Source organism: Myotis myotis, unplaced genomic scaffold (genome assembly GCF_014108235.1).
Source record: "Myotis myotis isolate mMyoMyo1 unplaced genomic scaffold, mMyoMyo1.p scaffold_m19_p_5, whole genome shotgun sequence".
NCBI lineage: Eukaryota > Metazoa > Chordata > Mammalia > Chiroptera > Vespertilionidae > Myotis > Myotis myotis.
In genome coordinates this window covers 51,405,045-51,425,583 of record NW_023416357.1, presented here as the reverse complement: position 1 = coordinate 51,425,583, position 20,539 = coordinate 51,405,045, and the positions used below count along the sequence as shown (strand labels likewise).

Sequence of the window (20,539 nt, the reverse complement as noted above, 5' to 3'; positions counted from 1 at the left end):
AGCTGACAATGGCATTTAAGGTCACTTGTGCTCTTGGTAGAGAAGGAAAATAATTTGAAAGGAGACCAGGATCTAACCACCAATGATATATTTTTTTTATTTGGAACTAGTAACTTCCCTGATAATGATATTTAGCTCATATTTGTTGAGCTTATTACATGCCAAGCCCTTTTTTATGCATTACCTCATTTAATTCTTATGGTAATTCTTTGTGGTAGGGTATCAGGGTGTTTGACTGTAAATTACAGGAAAAAAAAACACAAAACCCTCCAACTGACTAACACAAGAAAGGAATTTGTTGGTTCACATAACTGGTAATGTAGAGCAAGGGCAGCTTCAGGGTTGGTTGATGAAGCTAGTGGCTCCACCTTGTCACCAGGCCCCTGAGCTCGCTGTCCTGGCATCCAGGGTTGGGTTCCTAGCACTAATTTCCCCATGTAGGATGGCCATCAGCAGGAAACCTACTTCCTTATTTATATCTAGCAAAGGTGAGAGAGTGCCCCCACAAGCAAGGGGAAAGTGGGAAAACTGCCTTCTCCCCCTTATTGTCACCAGCGAGATGAGACCTCTGTTCTTGTCTTCTTGAGGAAAAGAGTTCAATCAAGAGACATGGAAAAGCAAGCAAGAGTTTATTGACTGTAGCAAAAACATCATGGGGTTCTTTAGAGGTTGAGGGATACGTGACTGTGGGGGAAGGACAGGGGTATGGGAATGACAAGAGAGCGCTCCCTGGGAGGAGAGTGTGCTGGGACCTTCATTTTCAGGGATTTTAATTTTTTAAATACGTTTTAATTGATTTCAGAGAGGAAGGGAGAAGGGAGAGAGAGATAGAAACATCAATGATAAGAGAGAATCATTGATCGACTGCCTCCTGCATGCCCTCCCCGCCCCCCTCCGGAGATTGAGCCCCACTCAGGCCTGTACCCTTGACCGGAATGGAACCTGGGACCCTTCAGTCCACAGGCTGATGCCCTATCCACTGAGACAAACCAGCCAGGCCTATTTTCAGGGATTTTAAAGGCCGGGCATTTAGGAAAGGTCTTAGGAGTCAATTAATAGAATATTCACCAGCTTTATGCTGATGGTTCCAAAATGAGATTTATTCTCTTAATTTGTCTATTTAGCAAATGGCAATAATAGGATTTCTGTTATTTGTCTCCCTGAGTAGGGTAATTTAAACTATTTACCCTATGGAGGAGAGATGCAAACCATTTACTCTTAAGTATCTTTGGTTTAGGGAAGGTAGTATTTACTAGTAGCTGAAAACTGCTGTTATCTGTCTTAGTTTCCCTATTCTGCTTGTCCTGGAATTTTCCTACCTTCTTACTATGCTATAACATTATGATCAGCCTACCTTTAGTCAGCTGCTTATTTCTGCAATAGTAGCTATTGGGGGTAGAGGTGAGGAGAGGCGGAATCCTATCTAATAAAAGAGAAACATGGTAATTAGCGTATGACCGCTACCCTTCCCATTGGCTAATCAGGGAGATATGCAAATTAACTGCCAGCCAAGATGGCGGCCGGCAGCCAGGCAGCTTGAAACTAACATGAGGCTTGCTTGCTTCAGTGACGGAGGACTCCAATGTTCCCCGCCTGCTGCTACCGGCCTCTGAGCCTGCAGGTTAAGAAACATTGTAACAAATATAGAAGCTAAACAAAACCCCAGAAACCTGCTTTCAGGGAGCCGGGATCTCAGAGCTGGAGTTATACATTGTTTCGATTATAGAACCGAAACAAACCAGATACCTGCTTTCAGCAGCGGAGGCCTAAGAGCTGGAGCCTCAGAGCTAAAGCTGGCCCAGAATAAAAAAAAAAAAGAAAAAAAGGAGCGGTTGGGAGCTTCTGTCACCCACCAGCCTGAAAACAGCCCTCAGCCCCTCACCCAGGCTGGCCAGGCACCTCAGTGGGGACCCCCACCCTGATCCAGGACACCCTTCAGGGCAAACCAGCCGCCCCCACACGTGCACCAGGCCTCTATCCTATGTAGTAAAAGGGTAATATGCCTCCCAGCACCGGGATCAGCGTGACAGGGGGCAGCTCCCAAACCCCCTGATCGCCCTGCGGCTCTGTGTGTGACAGGGGGTGGGGCCACAACCTCCCTATCGGCCCTACTCTGTTCGTGACAGGGGAAGGCGCCCCAACCCCCTGATCAGCCCTGCTCTGTGCCTGATGGGGGGAGCTCCCCAACCCCCTGATCGCCCTGCGGCTCTGTGTGTGACAGGGTGCGGCGCCCCAACCCCCCCCTCACCCTCCCCACAGGCCATGCTCTGTGTGTGACGGGGTAGAGCCATAACCTCCCCATTGGCCCTGCCCTGAGTGTGACAGTAGCAGCACCCCAATCCCATGATCAGCCCTGCTCTGTGGGTGATAGAGGGTGATGCCCCAACCGCCCCCCATGGGCCCTGCTCTGTGTGTGATGGGGTAGAGCCATAACCTCCCCATCAACCCTGCCCTGAGTGTGACAGGGTGCGGCACCCCAACCCCCTGATCCGCCCTGCTCTGTGTGTGACAGGGGGCGGTGCCCCAACTCCCCTATCGGCCCTACTCTGTGAGTGACAGGGGGGAGCTCCCCTACCCCTGATCGGCCCTGCTCTGTGTGTGACAGGGGGAGCTCCCCAACCCCCTGATTGGCCCTGCTCTGTGCGTGACAGGGGGTGGCGCCGCAACCTCCCCATCGACCCTGCCTTGGGTGTGACAGGGGGCGGTGCCCCAACCCCCCAATCGGCCCTACCCTGAGCATGACTAAGGGTGGCATCACAACCCTCTGATCCGCCCTGCTCTGTGCATGACAGGGGCGGCACCCCAACTCCCCAATCGGCCCTGCTCTGAGCCCGACCAGGGGCTGCACCTAGGGATTGGGCCTGCCCTCTGCCACCCGGGAGCAGGCCTAAGCCAGCAGGTCGTTATCTCCCGAGGGGTCCCAGACTGCGAGAGGGCACAGGCCGGGCTGAGGAACTCCTCTTCCCCCCCGAGTGCACAAATTTTTGTGCACCGGGCCTCTAGTACTATTATATAATTAATTCACCTTCCTGAATCCAGAGCATTAAGATTATCTTGATTGATTTAGATAAATTAGAATTTACTCATGGAGCTGGGGCAATTCTGTGAACCATATTGCCTACTATACAATGAATGAGGAATAGGTCAAATTTGGAAGACAACCATAATGGGCATTACAGGTATATACTGCTAATTCTCAATTTGTAGATGAGAAAATTGAAACATGAGGAAGGGAGGTTAAGTAATTTGTCCAAGATCATAATCGAACCTGAGCTGTCTATCTGCATTCTAACAATTCAATTATCTACCCTATGCATTTTTTAGAGCTTATGATCTATAATAATAAAAGCATAATATGCTAATTAGACTGGATGTCCTTCTGGACGACCTTCTGGACGAAGCTGGGGCTGCGAGGGAAGCCCGGGTCCTGGGTGCCAGAGGGAAGCCGGTGCTGGCAACCGGGGGAAGGAAGGCCTACTCTTGCATGAATTTTGTGCATCGGGCCTCTAGTGTATAAAGAATTCCAAGATAAGGAGAGGGAGAATAGGGAAAGACCACAGTACTAGGCATCAAGAAATGAGATTCTAATCTTGTCTCTCCCACTTACTCGCTACGTGACTTTGAAAATGTGAATTACTAGCTACCTACTTACTGGAGCAGTAGCAAATATTCAAGTAGAAACCCTGCAGAAGAGTAGCATTACTTGGGAGCTTATTTGAAAGGTAAACTCTCTGCCCCACCCCAGATCCACATAATCAGAAACTCTGGGGTTGGAGCCAGCAATGTGTACTTGAATAAGCCCTCAGGTGATTCTAATGCTTGAAAACCATTGGTCTGATACACTGTCTAAGCTTTTATTATTTGCTGTTACTGTTCTAAAGACAATGAGCACATTGATTTCTCTTTCCAAGAGTTCATAGTCTAGGGAAAAGCAAAGTTCTGTAAATTCTTTAATATAGTACTGTACTCATTGGTAAATGCCCTAATATAGGTTCAGTGCACTTTAAATGCTTATAAGAGGTTGACTTCATTTGTAACAAGATGAATCACAGTAGGCTGTATAGATTAGATAAGCAATGTATAGGTGTGGTGGGGGGAGAGGGGGGATAGCTATGAATTATAAAGCAGCACAGATAATTACACTTCCAGTGGTTACTGCAGTATATCTAGAAAATTAACTTAAAATATACCAATACAGACTGATAGATTAGCGACCTCGTATGTTATGACAATAGAGTTCCATCAGAAGTTGGAAGATGAGGATTTTTTTTAAAATATATATTTTATTGATTTTTTACAGAGAGGAAGAGAGAGGGATAGAGAGTTAGAAACATCGATCAGCTGCCTTCTGCACGCCCCCCACTGGGGACGTGCCCACAACTAAGGTACATGCCCTTCACCAGAATCGAACCTGGGACCTTTCAGTCCGCAGGCCGACGCTCTATCCACTGAGCCAAATCGGTTAGGGCGAGGATTTTAGTTCTGATGTTACATATACCAGCTGGCTCTCAATGTCCTATTTCACAAACATGGAAAACGTTTAGTCTGAATTCCTGGTTCTTAACCAGGAATACATAAGGTGAGGTCAGGACATGTGTAGTAGATTTAAAGATTGCACAGGGGAGTGAGGGAACACCCTGGTTATGAAATTTTGGACTAAGTAGTCCCTAATCTGTAGATTATAGAATAATCAGATGTAAAGTTAGCACATTAAGAAAACATGTAAATATTATTAAAAATGTCTAAGCCAATCTCTGCTTTTCTTTTTGTTTGTTTAACATCTCTGAATGTGTTCCAGTACCTGAATACCCAGTTAATCAAAGGGAAACATCTGTAATATGTAGCAACTAAAATATCATCTTCCCTGCATGGATCACAAAGTCCTTGGCAATCACTTCCATACCAGACTAGTGAGTTTTGTTGTTTTCATTTTCCAGATGGATAATCAGAGGATAAAGGCCTTGTTCAGTGTCACACATTTCAGTCGCCAAGTGAGACAAAATAGATGTCAGTCTTCTCATCCCTTCAACAATAAAGAGTTTTCAAGCTCTTGCAGTCAACAAGAACTTCTGGAAAGGTTACACTGGCTGGAAAGGCATCTATATGGATGACATCCACAAATACAAGGAAAACCAACTTGAAGCTGAGGTCTAACCTCACTGCCTCTCAACAGTAGAGACAGAAGAAAAGTAAACAGAGTTTGAAAGAAAATAATTAAATATAGCTAATTAGTGAGCGCTCTTTTTACACAGTATAACAAGGCCGGTGTGGATCCGTGGTTGAGCATTGACCTATGAACCAGAAGGTCACGGTTCGATTCCCGGTCGGGGCACATGCCCCAGTTGCGGGCTTGATCTCCAGTGTGGGGTGTGCAGGAGGCAGCCAATCAATGATTCTCTATCATCATTGATGTTTCTATCTCTCTTTCCCTCCCCCTTCCTCTCTGAAACAATAAAAATATATTTAAAAAAAATAATAAAATAAAACAAGGGCATATTTGTTTTCCTTGGCCAGCTGGTGTGGCTCAGTGGTTAAGTGTTGAGCCATGAACCAAGAAGTCACCAGTTTGATTCCCGGTCAGGGTATGTGCGTAGGTTTCAGGCTCCATCCCCAGCAGGGGGGCATTGAGGAGGCAGCTGATCAATGTTCTCTCATTGGTGTTTCTATCTCTCTATCTCTCTCCCTTCCTTTCTCTCTTAAAAAAAATCAATAAAAACATATTTTCCTTAAGTATTAATTCTTATCTTCTTATTGAATAATTGAGCCATTTTTTCATTTAATAAATACTTATTGTCTTTTATGTGCCATCTCTGTACTGGAAGTGTAATAATGAGCAAATAAGATATTAGTAATAATAACAATAATAGCTAATATAGCAGATACTAATAATAATGTATAATCATTGTTTTTTTAAAAAGTGTTAGAACTCAGTGTGAAAAAATGAATTCTTTAGGGCTATATCCATTGATTATAATACAGGTAATCAGTGCTCGCTTCAGCAGCACATATACTAAAATTACTAGAATGATACAAAGAAGATTAGCATGGCCCCTGTGCAAGGACGACATGCAAATTTGTGAAGCATTTCATATTTTTTAAAGAAAAAAAATAATACAGGTAATCACTTTGAAATTCTTCAGTGTTCAGTCTATCAGAAGGAGCTGTTATTGGGCCTGCCACTTGATGATATATCTACCATAAGAATCAACTTATGCTCACTGTCCTTGAAAGGCAACCAGAGCTCAGAGTATTGTGACTTTTTTTTATTGTGATTTTAAAATTATTAGAACCTGCTCTTCTAACTACATTTCTTTGTTTCTTATTAAAAATACTGGGATATGTAAAATAAAGCAAATTCCATCAAAATATTGTTTTAACACAAAACAACAGTGTTCTTTCAACTATGGAGTAAAACACAAGTATAGTTGAGGTTAATCTTCAATAGTAAATTCATTCATATATGATTTTTTTAAAAATATATTTTTATTAATTCCAGAGAGAGGAAGGGAGAGTGAAAGAGATATAGAAACATCAATGATGAGAGAAAATCATTGATTGGCTGCCTCCTGCATGCCACCTACTGGGGATCAAGCTCACAATCCCGGAATGTTCCCTGACTGGGAATCGAACTGTGACCTTCTGGTTCATGGGTGGATGCTCAACCACTGAGCTACTGGCTTGGCTCATATACTAGTATGATTTTAAGAGTACATGCTTTGGGGGGAGGGAGGGTAAAAAACCACATGAACAACATCTCTTCAGCCCTGGCCGGGTAGCTCAGTTAATTGGAGCATTGTCCTGATACTCCAAAGTTTTGGGTTTGATCCCGGTCAGGGCACATACAAGAATCAACCAAAGAATGAATAAATAAGTGGAACAACAAATTGATGTTTCTCTCTTTGTCTCTGTTTCTCTCAGTCTCTCCCTCAAATCAAGCAATCAAACAATCAATAAATTTAGAAAACCTCTTTATCCTTTTTTAAAACAATTGTTGACTTTATTTATTTTTTGTTAATCCTCACCTAAGGATATTTTTCCATTGAGTTTTAGAGAGAGTGGACAGAAGGAGGGGAGACAGAGAGAGAAACATCGATTTGAGAGAGACATATCAATTGGTTGCCTCCTCTATATGCCCAGACCAGGGCCAGGGACAGAGCCTGAACTGAGGTAGGTGCCCTTGGCCTTCAGTCTGTGGGCCTCTATCCACTGAGCCCAGCTAGGGCTCTTCATCTTTTAAATTGTAAATTTACTTACATTGATGATGTTCTCAGAAGTTAGGAAATCTTTTGAGACAGAAAGTGGGAGAAGCGTGTGTGTGTGGTGGGGTGGGGATGGGTGAATAGAGTGATGCAATATTTCTGAGTGTCATGTGATTTCACAGTCTGTTTGGACTTTCAAAAAGGAAGACTCTCATATGTCAACAATCTCATGAACTGAAGCTCAAAATACTAAAAACAAAGCCAGCGAGTTTCAAATATATGCCATATATGTATTCATATTCTTTGTGGGATGCTGGCTGGCATTAATGTTTAATCTCCTGAGAAATGTGCATTTTTTTTCTGACAGATTTACTAGCTCGCTTCATCTGAACACATGAACCATAAACAATGCCTAATAAGAAAACTTTGTCTTCTCCAAGGTCAGAGTTGGAACAAGTAGAAGAAATTCAGTTTTCCTTACCCGACAGTGTTCATCATTCTTGTAGCCAGTGTGCTCACAAAGAATTCAAACCTCTTATAGTTAGTACAAAGGTGTCACAAATTTTCAGAGCTAGAATATAAACTGGTGAAATTAGAAAGATGTAAAAATATCATTAACCTCTTACAGTTCCAGATTTAAAGTTCATATTGGGGTGACATTGGTTAATAAAAGTATGTTTCAGGTAAAAAAAAAAAAAAGTTTAAACTCTATGCTCTCATTGTTATTGTTAAGAAAAAGTCAATGTCCTTGTAAACAAGAAAACAGATTCTTTCTTTAATGTTCTATTAATCCAAGTGCTTACAAGAATTCCTGCTGGTATTTAGCTATTAACCTACTCATGTCTTCAAAGGCTCTGTGTTTTTTCTACCTTCTGTTGAGCATTTCTGATATAGTAAAGATGGCTCAGTAAAAATAGGTGAGGAAAAAAGAAAAAAAAACCTAAAGTTCCCAATGGCATTAAGGATAGCAGCAATAAAACATAATGGTCTGGAAATGACAGCCTTGAATGACTTGGTTTTGAGTCAGGAGATGGTTGGAATTGGTCTCTATTGAGCATTTATTTTTAGTCTTTATTTATTTTTAAAAAATCTTTATTGTTGAAAGTATTACATATGTCCCCCCCCCCCCATTGACCTCTTCTAACCCACCCCCACCCCCTCCTCACCCCTCAAGCCCTCCCAATCCCATCTCAGGCCTTCAACACCCTATTGTCTGTGTCCATGGGTTATGCATATATGCATACAAGTTCTTTGGTTGATCTCTTCCCATCCACCAACCTTCCCGCCTTCCCTCTGAGATTCTACTGAGCATTTATTAGGTAAACATTAGCCAGTTCACTTTTCTGTGACTCTTAATTTTTTAAATAAGGCTAATAGCAAATGAAGACATGAATTTATTTTAAAAAATAAATTTGCCAGCCCTGTCCAGAGTGGCTCAAATGGTTGGAATGTCATAGGTTTGATTCCCAGTCAGGGCATGTACCTAGGTTGTGGGTTTGATCCCTAGTCAGGACACATACAGGAGGCAACCAATCGATGTTCCTCTCTCACATGGATCTCTCTCTCTCTCTCTCTCTCAAATCAATAGACATATCTTTGAGTGAGGATTGAAAAATAAACAATAAATTTGCCTATTAAATATAATATGGTATGAATAGATTATATGGAAATAAAATGCAATCAAAGGTTGTGTTGCCAGATCCAAAAGCAAGGCTTTGAAACATTCTTCATTATAACAATTGTAGAATTCTTCACTTCTTCCAATATTCTTAGATTTTTCTCATCTTTACTATACCTCTTTACCACATCCTATTAATGGGTATCACAAGCATATTTATTTACTTTGAGTCATAGTCAACTTTTCCATATAGAGAAAACTTTTTCCCATACAGCTGTGGCTCTATTACAGCATTTTAAGTCCTATGCATTGAACACTTCTTTGTGGAAAAAGAACCCACCACACTAGAATTGCGACGATGAAACGAGAAATCGTATCAGTAGCAACATATTACATGAAGTTTTAAGCTCGTTAGTACTAAATGGTACTAAAAATAAAATCCACCTAGTCCCCGAGGTTATTATTTTAAAATAATAAAAGCCTAATATGCAAATTGTCCCCTCAGGTGGTTGTTCCACAGGGAGTTTGACTGCTTGCTATGATATGCGCTGACCACCAGGGGGTGGTATGGAACATGGCAGGTGTCAGTGAAGGGCTGGCAGCGGGCAGCAGTGGAGGTGCTGCTGGCCTGATGGGCCCCGACGAGTGGGACTGTGGAGGGATGGTGGAGGAGGTGAGCGGGCAGCACCAGGCCCTGGCAGGTACAAGCAGGGCCCCGCAGACAGCAAACAGCAGCCGTGGCAGGGCGGGGCCACTGCCTGGCTCCCAGGCACTGAGGAAGCCGGGCGGGGGGCCCCCCAGCCCTAATCAATCACCCCACAGGTGGGATGGTGGAGCAGGTGAGGGGGTGGCACCAGGCCAAGGTGGGGTGCCAGGTGGAGCTGTGGGGCTGCGAGGCTGGAGTTCAAGCTGGGGCCCAATCTCCGCAGGCCACCCCGAGGGACCCCACCTGTACACGAATTCATGCACCAGGCCTCTAGTTTTAAAATAAATGCTGAGCCCGGCCAGAGTGGCTCAATGGTTGAGCACTGACCTATGAACCAGGAGATCATGGTTCAATTCCCAGTCAGGGCATATGCCGGTTTGCAGGCTTGATCCCTAGTGTGGGGCATGCAGGAGGCAGCTGATGGATGGTTCTCTCTCATCACTGATGTTTCTTTCTCTCTCTGTTCCTCTCTGAAATCAATAAAAATATATTTAGAAAATAAAATAAAATAAATGCTCAGTGTAGTTTTTCCACATCTTAAATTTTTTTTTTAAATTACAGTTCACAATTGCCACATTTTGATAGTGTAACAGTATGAATACACTTTGGAAAGAGTGCACCTCATTACCAGGTAGTAACCCAAGCAAAGGAAGAAGTCCGACTGGACCAGAGATGTGTCAATGAGGCCTGAATCACAGGAGGTTGGTCTCTGGTATATCCTCTTGGTCCAGAAAGGCGGGGGTGGTGGTCCAGTGAGCCAGAAGTGGCCTGGCAGCATCAACATCCTGGCTGTTGCTCAGGGTAGGTTGCATTTTTTGGCTTTTGCTCCTGAACCAAAAGTTCAAGTGTGAAAACCAGGACTGAAGCCTCTTCTCAGCTGGAGCCAAGATACCCCCAGTTCAGCCAGAAGCTAGTTTGAGGGTGGAGTGCCCCAGCATTCCAGGAGTGGCACATGTCAGCAGGAGTGATGCCAGGGCTGCATCCCAACCGCAGAGCTGGGCTTGCCACACAGCCTTCACTTCATTAATATACTGGATTTGTGGGCAACCGAGCAGAGACACTGTTGAGACTGAGTCAAGAAGATGACCTGCGTGCTGAGTCTCTTATCTCAGCGTTGGGAGGCATGTGTTGGGGAAGACTCAGGCTGTGGCCTATAGATTTCAGACCCCTTCTCCACAGTATGCCTGAAAGCTTTTCCTACACCTTTTGCTTTATCTTTTATCTTCTCCCTTTCCCCCTTGGCAGAAGCAAATGCTACTACAACAGCGGTTCCCAGAGCCGATGTTGCATCAGAATGAAGGAAACATCTCCCAACCTACCCTTCTGACATGATCTCTCCCCTATTTATTTATTTTTAAATATATTTTCATCGATTTCAGAGAGAAAGGGAGTGAGAGATAGAAACATCAATGAGGAGACAGAATCATTGATCGGCTGTCTCTTGCACACCCTACCCTAGGGATTAAGCCTGCAATCTGGGCTTGTGCCCTAACAGGAATCGAACCTCCTGGTTCATAGATCAACATCTGACCACTGAGCCAAGCCAAGCCAGGCAACCTATCCCTCTATAATGCTGGCATTTGATGTTCTCTTTCATAAAAGTAATTTTAAAATCACAGTGTAGACCAGTGATGGCAAACCTATGACACTCCTATGGCAAACCTATGAACTCATTTTTTTGGTTGATTTTTCTTTGTTAAATGGCATTTAAATATATAAAATAAATATCAAAAATATACATCTTTGTTTTACTATGGTTGCAAATATCAAAAAATTCTATATGTGACACGGCACCAGAGTTAAGTTAGGGTTTTTCAAAATGCTGACACGCCGAGCTCAAAAGGTTCGCCATCACTGGTGTAGACCATACTTACAGGGGAAAAATCAGAACAGCACAGTTATAGAAATTGAAGTTAGAAGTCCACTCCTCCACCCTTCAGCACCCCCACTCTCTGGAGGCAATTACTAGTAACATTTTGGTATGAATTTCTGTACCTTTTTATAAACACATGCAAATATATATATGTATGTATCTAAGAATTTCTGCTTTAAAAAAATAAATATGTTTTCATTTATTTTAGAGAGAGAGGAAGGGATAGATAGAAACATCAATGAGTAAGAGACATCAATCAGCTACCTCCTGCACGGCCCCTACTGGGGATCAAGCCCGCAACCCTGACAAGTGCCCTGAAGGGGAATTGAACTGGGGACCTCTTGGTTCATGGGTCAATGCTCAACCACTAAGCCACACAGGCCAGGTGAGTTTCTGCTCTTTGGTTTTACAAAAATGCATCTGTGATGTTCTCTTTATCTGCCTAAATGTGTGGATGAATGGCAGCTGGAGGAGGTGAAGAAGCAATTGCTTTACTCCTCTGTCTCTCGGGCTTGCCCTGTGCACTGGCTTTCTATGATCTCATAACAGAGGAGAGCTTGCTCGTGTGGTGTCCAGGACCTGAGCCATGCAGCAGAGGTGTCACCACCTACACAAAGAACATCTGGTTTTCAAATACAAGTCATGCAGCCAAGACTCGGGCACTTATGTTTCAGTTCTTAGCACAGGACAGTATCAGGTTGATTTTAACCAGCTAGTGGGGAACATGTGATACATGAGTCAGCTGAAATGTCAGTGATTTGAATGTAATGAAATTGGAAAGAAATATCCCGGTGGCTAAAATGTTATAGTTCACTTTTGCAACTGCTTTCTGGCAAAAAGGTAGTTATAATGTAGGCCCAGTGCACAAATTCGTGCACAGGTGGGGTCCCTTGGCCTGGCCAGTCATCGAGGCCCATTGGGGTCGAGCTGGTCGGGAGGAGGGGCCATGGGAGGTTGGCTGACTGGCCCTGCCCCTGTTCAGGGCCCATTGGGCCGGGCCGGCCTGAGGAGGGACCAGGGGAGGTTGGCTAGCCACAGGAGGTGGGCTGTGGGAGTGCACTGACCACCAGGAGGCAGATCCTGCATTGAGCATCTGCCCCCTGGTGGCCAGTGAGCATCATAGCAACTGGTCATTCCGGTTGTTCAGGTAGTTCAGTCGTAAAGGTTGCTTAGGCTTTTATATATATTAGATGTGCAAAATGGTAGCCCGATTAGCTGTTCATACACAAAAATATTTAGTGCTTTCACACATCTTAATTGCTTTTTTGCTAAGGAAAGTAACTGCAAATCATAAAAGTGTAGTATTTCCTTACATGTTAGTTCCATTTCATTAACAGGTAATATACCCTTAATATTGTTGAGAAGTGATTAAAAGACATATTTGGAGGGAAAGTTGAGGTTAAGACACTGCTGTCATAGAACACCATTATAAAGAATTACTTTATACACAATATACCTATCTCTGTACAGAAATACTGTGAGTTACTAATTTGAGATAGTATCTGAGGTTTTTCCTTCTTGTATTTCTCTTGTTTGCTCATATCACCCAGTAGATTAGGGGGAAATATTGCCTTAAATTCAGAAGGATGCAGATTACAGAAGTAAACTGAGGTACTCAGTAGTTTTTCTGAGGCTAACATAGATAGAATCCTCTTGAAAGCCAACACTTACAGGAGAAGAAGGGGTGTTTTGAGCTCCATAAGACTAAGAAAGAGCCTGAAGGAGCTGGAGCATCAGAGTTTTTATCATAACCCATCAAGTGGGTAAAATGGCTGGTTTTCCTACCACTTTGAAAGGAGATAAAAATTTCTCGTTCAAAAAAGGGAGTGATTCAAGGAGAGACCTGGTTAATGCCTACATGTTGCCTGGGTCCCCAAGAGACGGCAATAGAAGCCACCATAAAGAATTAGGAAGCCTGGCCAATGTGGCTCAGTGGTTGAGCATCAAACGAACCAGAAGGTCACAGTTCTATTCCCAGTTAGGGCACATGCCCAGGTTGCAGGATGGATCCCTAGTAGGGGCTGTGCCGGAGGCATCTGATAGATGATCTTTCTCATCATTGATGCTTCTATTTCTCTCTCTCTCCTTTCCTTTCTGAAATCAATAAAAATATATTTAAGGGCGGGAGGGAGAAGAATTAGGAAGACTTGAGATGGAGAATCTCTAGCACACTCAGTTAACTTATTCTCAAAGGATAGCCAGAGGAGACTCCAAGCCTTACATAGAAACGTCATGTCCAGCAGGACAACAGAGCACAGTGGTTGAGGGAGGATGTGGGTTGGCAGAACTGAAAGGAGTCTCATGAGTCCTCAGGGTCTTGATTGCTTTCAGCTCAAACTCATCCACAGGATAGACTGGCCCATTCTGGGGAGGCCTGTTCTGAACCCCTTCATTAACACACTTGAGTCTGTTTCTGGAATTTTCATGCCCACTGTGTATACACACATACATACATGCATGACTATACAAAAATGTGTGTCTGTGTCTTTTTTCATAATATCATAGACCTTGAAGGCAAACAGATCTGGGTTTGAATCTTGTCTCGTCCCTCTAATAGCTACCTGACATTGGGCAAATTTCTTTTTTTCTTTTAAATATATATATTTTTTATTTCAGAGAGGAAGGGAGAGGAAGAGAGAGATAGAAACATCAATGATGAGAGAGAATCATTGATTGGCTGCCTTGTGCAGGTCCCCCACTGGGGATCGAGCATGTGCCTTGGCCTTCTGGTTCAAAGGTCAATGCTTAACCACTGAGCCAATGCTGGCTGGGCACATTTCTTGATCCAAGATTGTTTCTGTAAACTAGGAATAAATAGCATTTTGTAGACTTATTGTGAGGATTAAATAAGACACAGAGGTTATCCAAAGACGTGGCTTAATTAATGTGTTTTTTACTGCAATCATAATAATACCAATCATTGTGTGAATGGGGGAAAAGGGAGGGTTGGATGAAAAATAACCGCTCAAGGTGATCTGATAATAAATTCCTAACTGGCAGGTCATGGTGAGTAGTCACACCCAAGGCACATAATTTATTTATTAAAAGCTTATCTTTGCCTTAAGCAAGCCCTATCCATTGTTTCTAGGCATTTAAACTAACACACCTTCGAAATGTCCCCTCTGAGATCCCTCCATCCCTGGCTTGCTCTCTCCCACCTTCATGTAATCTTCCTTACGTACCCTCGTTAATTTCAAATGCTTACAAAAAGCTGCAAAGCTCTTGTTCTCTGGGGCATTTATTGTTCCCTGGCAGGTACATGTCATCACTTTAGCCCAAATAAATTCTTATAAAAATTCTTTACAGGTTTGGACGTTTCTTATGTGGACAATTGTGTTTGCTCATTTTGACTGTGAGTCTGAACTTCTGATTGGCAAGATTTAATGATCTGTTGTACACGCATAACATGGCATGCCCAGCAATGTTTTTTACAATTATTTAAATTGTAAATATAAAAATTTATGATATTTACAAAAATTGTAAACACTTAGAGGCTAAAGGGCCATTCATATGAAGGTCTTTAATGGCATGTTTACATTTGTTTAATTTTGAGAGTTTGCTCTCAGGGAGGGATTTGGGGAAATGTGAGGTAAAATTCCTTTGGAGCCAAGATAGAAATCTAAACTTTAAATGAGGAAAGTCTGTTCCTCAACCCCACTCCCACTGTTTAGGTTGCAGTGTAGTGGGTGGCCCAAAAGTTCCTCTTAGCCAAGCTCATCAGAGGCTCAGAGCCCTTGAGCACTTGCTCAAGAGCATTGCTGAATGCACGGGTCCTGAAGGCTCCTTTAGGAGCCCTGGTCATGTCCTGCTTTTATTAATGCATTGCCCTAACACAAGGTGGAGCAAAAGTAGATTTACAGTTGTTTGCATGGAAAACACAATATTTATTAAATAACTAGAGACCTGGTACATGAAATTCGTGCACTGGAGGGGGGGTGTCCCTCAGCCCAGCCTGCACCCTCTCCAATATGGGACCCCTTGGGGGATGTCCAACTGCCAGTTTAGGCCCGATCCCACAGGGACATCCCTCTCACAATCTGGGACTACTGGCTCCCAACTGCTCACCTGCCTGCCTGTCTGATTGCCCCTAACCACTTCCCCACCAGCCTGATCAATACCTAACTGCTCCCCTGCCGGCCCGACTGTCCCCAACTGCCCTCCCCTGCAAGCCTGGTCACCCCTAACTGCCCTCCTCTGCTGGCCTAGTCCCCCCCAACTGCCCTCCCTCCCCTGCAGGCCCGGTCGCTCCCAATAGCCCTCCCCTGCTGGCCTGATGGCCTAAAACTGTCCTCCCCTGCCGGCCATCTTGTGACAACATGGGCATGGCCATCTTGTGACCACATGGGGGCGGCCATCTTGTGTGAGGGCGTGATGGTCAGTTTGCATATTACCTCTTTGGAGGATAATAGGATAATACAAGAATAAACTGTGTTTTGTGTCTATAATCCAAGCTCTGCCCGCTTCCTCCTCCCTGTAACCTTCCTTACATTCCCTCCTTAATTTTGGTAGCTACATTGCCAGGGCATCTTTCTGATCTGAGAGATTTCACCAGGCAAAGCATACAACATACCTCAGCATACCTCTGGCCTAAGCATTCCATACTTATAATTTAAGGGGCCAATCCTAGGTCCACCCCTAATATTACTAATGTGCAAAGCCTGCAGTAATCCCCTGTCCCAGGAAATAAAACAACAAGCCATAGGGGCTAATGGTCCCAGTTGTATTTTGGGAGCAAGGACATGATCAAGTCTCTGCTTATTCTTTGGGCCTCAAAGAAAGCATCTAATCTTTGACTCAATTAACTTATCTTTAAAAGGGGGATAAGTACTATGTTCCCTTGCCTCAAAGGGGTATTATGTAATGCTAGTGCACTGTTGAAGGACAAAGCATTATGCAAATGATGTGTTTATCATTAACCAGAACTGATTTTATTTACATGGTGAATCATTTTGTTTATTCTTTACTACAGCCATTCCTTATAGTAATGTGAATTGTGGATGATAGCATTTTTACCCTGGGTCTCTAGATTTTATTCAAGATAGACATATAATTTCATTTGGGTCTCTGATCCTTTCTCTAGATCCTGAAAGAAAACCAACGTTAGCTAGGAAGTCCTCTCCTTCAAAGTGTGCAGTTTAGAGGCAAAGATGAAAGATGTCAGTGAATTAGGCATGCCCTCCCACACAGGTCTTTTCCTTCTCCTTATTACATTACTGAAAAGAAAAACTGTATATAGATCAACATGTGGCAAGTACTTTAGTAAACAGGACTGTGGGGTTTTTTTTTTCTACAATTATTAATAAGGATAAATGTCCCTTGGCATATACATGTTATTAGAAAACTCAGAAGTTGCTGTATTCTTCAGAACTCAACTAGAAATGGTAGTGAACCATTCATTCTCCACTCACACTTATTAAAACATGTTTTCACACTTGTGGAGTAAACACATACAAAGTTGCAAATGATCATTTTTAACTCTAAAGGCAACTCTGACATCTCTGACAGTTGAAGCCATGGGAAAGAGTCTGGGTTTTTTTGTTTTTGCTTTTGGCTATTACTCAAGTTTCCTCACTGTCTGTGGAATTGCTGATGAGACTTAAAACATGCCCTGGTCTACTGGGACGAATGCCAGTTTATACTTCAGTCTGGCTACGAAAAATCCCAGAGTAGATCTAGGAATATCTTGGTTTGGGACAAAAGATGAGATCATCACCATCATCATCCTTCCAGTGTAGAACCCTCCCATCAACACTGTTTCTTTCTCAAGAGGGCTGGAGGGAAGGCTTTCATCACCTCAATGCAGCCCTCTCTACCTTCAGACCTGAGAGACAAAGGAGGCCTAAAAAGTCTGGGTGGGGTCCAGGCCTGCCAGGCTTCCCAGGGTACCCAGAAAGGTTACTTCCTGTGCTTATTCAAGGGAAAGACCATGGTCAAGGACAGTCCTGTTAGGCACTAGAATTCCTCTTTTGACTTCATTATCTAAAGTAGATTAAATGGTAGGTGGGGCCCATGGCTATTCCTTTATGTATTTCATGGACTATACCCTCAGGGATTCTCCTTCCCTGAGGAAAATGGGATTCTGGGATGATTCAAATCAGGGCAGGAAGTCATGTTTATTCTTCCTTGGACATAGACAAGACATGACATAAACAGTCATTATTCCTTGTTGATCTGATTAAAAGGGAATATTTTTTATAATCTACTTTAAACTGCCTACAAAAGCAGGTTCATAAACTGTGATAACTGCCACCCCTTACCCCCTGATGTGTTCTCACAATTATACTGCTGGGATCTATCAGACACTTGCCTTTTCACTGACTTCTGTTTAGAATCGGTGAGTGCCTTGCAATAGCCTGTGACAAGAGGTCGAGATTACCTTAACTCTGGGGCACTCACTGAAGCACTGGCTCAAACAATTCTTATATTGCATTTATCCTTTCAGCTTACACTTCTATTTTCACAAGTGGCAGTGGGTGTTTTCACATATATGTGTATGTGTGTGTACATATGTCCCCCTGTGTGTTAGAACTCTTGACTTTAAATATTGGCCAGGGACACAACATCAAGACCTCGTGACTCCACAAATGCTCAACACCCAGAAAAGTGGAGGTCATCTTTGACTCCTATTGTTCTTGATTCTCACTCCAACCTATCAGCTCATTCTGGCTCTTCTACCTCCAGCATAAATCCAGATGCATCCACTTCTCTTTATTTCCATTGCTCCAATATCAGCCTTCATTATCCATTGTTGCATGTATACACCAGGCACCCCCATTCTACTCCTGTTCTCTGCAATGCACTGTCCACACAGCAGTAATCTGACAGTGTAAATCACACCATGAAATCCCCTGCTGAAAACCTTTCAGTGGCTACCAATTTTACTGAGTATGTAATCCAAACTGTTTACAATATAGCTTTCAAGGTTCTGCAGCATCTGGCTTACTTATTTCTCAGACCTCAGGTTATGTTACCCATCTTCACCTGTTGCTCTTTGACCAAGCCAAGGTGCTTCTCCACTCAAGGTTTTTGTGCTTGCTGTGTGCCCTCTCCCTGCATTGTGCAACCTTCTCACCCTTCCAGTTTCAGCTATGTCACCTCCTCCAGAGGTCACCTAAATAATTTCCCTCTGAGGGGAGGCGGGAGAGGGTGGGTGGATGGGAAGTGATCAACCAAAGAACTTATATGCATATATGCATAACCCATGGACACAGACAATAGGGTGGTGAAGGCCTGGGGTGGAGGATCAGAGTGGGATAGAAGGGGTCAATAGGGGAAAAAAAGGAACATATGTAATACTTTCAACAATAAAGATTTTAACTAACTAACTAACTAAATAAATAAACAAATTTCCTCTGCTATTCTCTAAGGTAGCACCCTGTGAATTTTCCTTTCTAGCACTTAGCAGTTTGGGGAGAATTTTTGATACTTATTGAATTTGATTGTTTCTTAATTTTATTTGTTTGTTTGTTTTGTTAATCCTCATCTGAGGATAATTTTTCCATTGCTTTTGGAGAGAGTGGAAGGGAGGAAAAGAGAGGGAGAGCGAGAGCGAATATAGTCGTGAGAGAGACACATCAACCAGCACCCCAACCAGGGCCAGGATCAAACCTACAACCTAGGTATGTGCCATTGACCAGGAATATAATGAACCCTCGAGCCTTCAGTGTATGGGCCAGGGCTGTTTCTTAACGTCTAAAATGTGTGTTTTCCCTACCAGAACATAACTTCTATGATCAGGGCCCTGTCTTGTTCATTATTCAGTCTCACGGATCTAGTACTGAAGACTGCAGAGATCGAATATGTTTATGAAAGGAAATAAATAGAAAATCATAATAGCAAATAATTCCCATAAAATGCAGTTGCTTGAGTGACCATGGTCACCTCTTGATTATGTAAATACAAGACTTCAATCATTTACAGAGCAGTTGCTTTCTGTTAGTGGTAATTCTAAAAGAAATATTTAGGAACCAAGATGGCGGCATAGGTTAACGCCGGAGTTTGCTGCTTTGAACAACTACTTCAAAAGTGAAACCAAAAAACGGAAGGGACATCACCCAGAACCACAGGAACGCTGGCTGAGTGGAAGTCCTACAACTAGGAGGAAAGAGAAACGCATACGGACACTCAGAGGAGGCGCAGTGCTGAAGTCAAATTCTGAGGTGCGGAGTGCGCGGAGAGGGCTGGCGGCGGAGGGCGCGGTTGGCGTTTTCAATCGGGAGGGAGTCGCAGACTCTGAGCTCCAGATCCGGGCGAGTCTTTAGGGACCCAGACTCAAACGGGAGAAGCGGGACTGTCTGGCTTCGGTCAGAGCGAGTGCAGCTTTCTCTCTGAGCTTTGCAGTGGGTGCTGGGACTCTGAGAGGCAGAGCCCCTGGGGACAGGACTGAGAGCCGCCATAACTGCTCTCTCTGGCCCACCCTGTTGATCCTATGCGACCCGCCCAGCCCAAGCCCTGCACACAGGCATTTGCCGGATAGCCTCAGGCAAAGGCTAGATTAGCACCTCCCTAGAGGACAGAAGTTCTCTCACGGCTGACACAGCTGATTCTCATAGCCACTTGGCCTGGAGGTCAAACCCTCCCTGGAATTAGCTACAACAATCAAGGTTTAACTATAAGACTGCGAACAAAGACCACTAGGGGGTGCACCAAGGAAGCATAACAAAATGCGGAGACAAAGAAACAGGACAAAATTGTCAATGGAAGATATAGAGTTCAGAACCACACTTTTAAGGTCTCTCAAGAACTGTTTAGAAGCCGCCGATAAACTTAATGAGATCTACAAGAAAACTAATGAGACCCTCGATCTTATATTGGGGAACCAACTAGAAATTAAGCATACACGGACTGAAATAACGAATATTATACAGACTCCCGACAGCAGACCAGAGGAGCGCAAGAATCAAGTCAATGATTTGAAATGCGAGGAAGCAAAAAACACCCAACCAGAGGGGTGGAATGAAAAAAGAATCCAAAAATGCGAGGATAGTATAAGGAGCCTCTGGGACAGCTTCAAGCGTACCAACATCAGAATTATAGGGGTGCCAGAAGATGAGAGAGAGCAAGATATTGAAAACCTATTTGAAGAAATAATGACAGAAAACTTCCCCCACCTGGTGAAAGAAATGGACTTACAGGTCCAAGAA

General features: G+C 43.5%; 1 non-coding gene across 1 annotated transcript; it reads left to right on the top strand.

Moving 5' to 3' along the window:
* Window positions 1-5,986: 5,986 nt before the first annotated feature.
* LOC118657134 lies at window positions 5,987-6,096 on the top strand. The gene has a single exon (XR_004967873.1). It is a non-coding gene; the product is annotated as a U6 spliceosomal RNA (small nuclear RNA).
* The last annotated feature ends 14,443 nt before the right edge of the window (window positions 6,097-20,539 follow it).